The following is a 3978-nucleotide window of genomic DNA, read 5'->3' on the forward strand; positions in this document are numbered from 1 at the left end:
GTTAAGTTCTCCAGTATTATATATATATATATATATTGAATGTGATGTTGACTTAGTCTAATGGTCACGTAACGGAACAAGAAGCGCTTCCTAAAGTGTGGGGCGCCCCACCCCAGGGGACACAAATGATCTCTTGAGGGGCGCACGAGAGATTAGGATAGAGTCAATAGTGCAATAATAGAAAATTAAGCGTTTTAATATAATAATGAAAATAACAAGTAATTACTACAACACATATACAACAACCTTGATGTGTATCAATTTCTTGAATCAATTTAATCTCGTCAATTAACTCGCTTTTTCAATCATTAAAGAAAAGGAAGGCGCACAAAAAACATATTCATTAAATGGGGGGCTGTATAAGAAAAGTTTGGGAAAGGATGGACTACGAGATGTCGGCCGTCTTGCCTTCTGAATCATCTCAATATTTCAACTTTAATTCTCTAGTAACTAATACGACAGTACCACCAAATTAAACATATTTGTATTTATTATGTTCTTCAGGTATTGTTACTTAGCCAGCAGTTATGACATCTTCACGTAATGAGGGGATAATCTGATTATCTTGTGAGTTCTTCAAAGACGCTGAAATCCTCCTGTACTTGACAAAGTGTCATCTGCATTATTCTGTATAATAAGTAAATGCTTCATTTCGAAAGGCGTAAGGCAGTGTAACCCTAAAATGTGACCTTTCTGAAGAGTAACCACTCCTTTGTAAATAGTCCCCCTGTAGGACAGCGGTAAGTTTACGTACTTACACCTCTAAAATACGGGGTTCGATTTCCCGCGGTTGACATATCAAATAGCCCAATTTGGCTCTGGGCTAAAACAAACAAACGTTTGTAAATAAATGTTCTTATTTCGAGAGAGCTATTCTTGTAGGAGTGATCGGATTTTATTTTAGGACCAACAGGGGACCCCCAGTGGCACAGCGGTATATCTGCAGACTTACAACGCTAGAAACCGTGTTTCGATACCCGTGGTGGGCAGAGCACAGGTAGCCCATTGTGTAGCTTTTGTGCTTAATTACAAACAAACTTTCAACAGGGTTCAAGCTCTGAATAGTATCTTGAAAAGCAAGTTCGTAAAATGATTATTTCTTCGCTCGTGATACGTTTGATAAAATATTATTGAGGAAGTTCATATAAAAATTTTCACGCATTTATCTTGACTAATGAAGACGTACTTTCTCGTTCGTTCGGAAAGCAGTGCTAGACAAACGACCCGTGATACCACAGTTTTATCTTTTGCCAGTGAGTTATGAAAACGTGCTTTGGCTGAGTAATTTAATCTCCTACTAACCTGCAGGTCAGAGCACCCAACTTGCCGCGGGCCCTATAGCGTTATGCCCTTGAATATTGCGGCTTTTTTCTAAAGTAGTTTCAGCAAGCACCACTAGTTCCTTTAAATGACGCCTAGTGTTCGCGTCTTGCCGGCGTCGTGGCACCTGTTGTTGAACAAAATAGCTCCACGGAAAAGAAGAAGAAGAAAAAAAAAGCCTCGAGACACGCTTTGTTTCCGCATCTTTTCGGGAAAAACCTGAAGAACGTTCCTAACATTTATTTGATAGAAAGAACGTATAAAACTATTCAGGATGAATAATAAAATGCTGTTGCTTTCATCAGAGTGACTTCAACACGTACACGCATGAAACGCGATTTTGACGTAGATTATAGGAATTCTTCATGGTTCACTGGAGTGTTGACAACCTTTAGGGGTACACCAACTTCTTTAAGAAACCCCCCGCGTCATCTTTTATTCGGACTCTTTCACCTTTTACAATACTGTAGAGCTAAAGAACTGTGCCGTGCTATACACCCAGAGTATTGGGTGCGAGATAAGCTCTTTGTTCCAGGTTTCTTTCTACGTATGCGAACTTTAAAGCATTCTTTGTTGCTCTGATTTTTTTAGGTTCTAGCTTCATGCATACTAGATTCGTTGGACTGAGATTTACTAGGACACAATACTGGGAATTCGGCTTAGGTTACTTAGCCCCAAGGGATGAAGGGCGACTATCCTACTCAGAGGTGGCCTCTGCAAGTGACCACATACAAATACCACTCTCCTCTTACCTGTACAATGTCCTAGGTAAGGCATTCTAAGACGTTACACTTTTCAGAATGACTGAACCCTCTTCCCATGGTAGAAAGAGACAGTTACACGTTTTTAAGCTCACGCCCAATAAATTATTATTCTGATTTTATAATGCTCTACGAAAGGCCTAACAGTATAGCTAACTCTATGAAAGGCCTAACGGTATAATTAAAGCGAGTTATGTGTCTCTTGTTACTCCTCGAAACAATAAAAAAAAATAGCAACACACTTGTAAGTCAAAGCTATTTACTGTTACTAGTAAATAGCAACACACTTGTAAGTCAATGTATTTACTGTTACTAGTAAGTAAGTTCTTTATCATAGTAATGAGAAAAAAGGTCCTTGTTTGATGTTTTCTAACTGAAGATTGATTCATTTTTATTGTAATGAGGTAAAAGTCATAACATCGCATAGCCAATAAAAACAGTTCGGTGTTTGCAACAAAAACAAAATACTTTTTCCTATTTCCAAGTTTAGAAAAAAGATATATATCTAAATATAGTTTTATTAAATAGGATTAATACGGTCAGTTGTATCGTACCACAATCTTTTCGGCGTGTACGACAGACACACAGACACAAATGTTATAAACAGCACAACACATATGCTAGTGGTAATTATCAATAAGGACTTCCGAAGGAAGGTCGAGAAGACTTTATAATTATATTTAAACCACACTATAACTGCTATATCCAGTGCTGATGAGGCCTTTCGTGTAATACCAGATGTCTTCAAGCCGGATGTAATACGACACTGCTTGACAAAAACTGTTATGATATGATTAAGTTGGAGATGGATTTATTTTTCCACTTTTGTCACATTACATCAGAATTAAGGTGAGGATTTCTTTATACTTTCATGTCGAAACTTAATTTTATATAAACAATCAAACAGCAACTGTTAATTGAGACGTGGCTGTTTGACTTATGTTATACTGTCTTTACGGACATGCTCTCCAGTGGCTAAGCAGTGAGTCTGCAAGCTTACGACGCTAAAAATCGGGTTTCGATGCTCGTGGTGGGCAGAGCACAGACAGCCCATTGTGTATCATTGCTCTTAACAACAACCAACCAAATTTCCTGAAATACTCTCAAAACCATATAACTCACGTCTATTTAAAAATTAAACGGACAACATGAACATTTTTCCTGCCCGCTCGACTCGCAATCTGAGGATCACGGGTTCGAATTCCAGTCCCACCAAACATGCTCGCCCTTTCAGCCTTGGGGGCATTATAATTTGGATCCTACTATTGATTGGTAAAAGAGTAGCCCAGTAATTGGCGATGGATGGTGATGACTAGCTGCCTTCCCTCTAGTCTTTCACTGCTAAATTTGGGACAGCTAGCACAGACAGTCCTCGTGTAGCTTTGCGTGAAATTGAGAACAAAACAAACCATAATTTTATAGTTACTGTTCTAAACGTGCACAAGTATTTGACTACCCAAAATGTTTTAAATGACATGTTATAAGATTTATTTTCAACCACGTTTTATAAATCTAGTGTCCAACCCAAACTAATGTTTTACTCTAGTTTTGTCCCCCGTTGAGGCAACGGTAAGTTTACAGACTTACAACGCTAAATTCCGGGTTTCGGTTTCATGCGGTGAACACAGCAGACAACCAACCTGCTATTGCTTTGCTTTAAAAAATAAACAGTACTTCACTAGTTCACATACCCACAGACATACAGGGAGAGAGACCGACACAATTAGATGGATATGTGGACAAACGTGAGGACGGACAGATAGAACTATGCGTCAGGGAGAGAGACCGATACAATTAGATGGATATGTGGACAAACGTGAGGACGGACAGATAGAACTATGCGTCAGGGAGAGAGACCGATACAATTAGATGGATATGTGGACAAACGTGAGGACGG

The sequence above is a fragment of the Limulus polyphemus genome, unplaced genomic scaffold (assembly GCF_000517525.1).
Source record: "Limulus polyphemus unplaced genomic scaffold, Limulus_polyphemus-2.1.2 Scaffold2896, whole genome shotgun sequence".
Classification (NCBI taxonomy): Eukaryota; Metazoa; Arthropoda; class Merostomata; order Xiphosura; family Limulidae; genus Limulus; species Limulus polyphemus.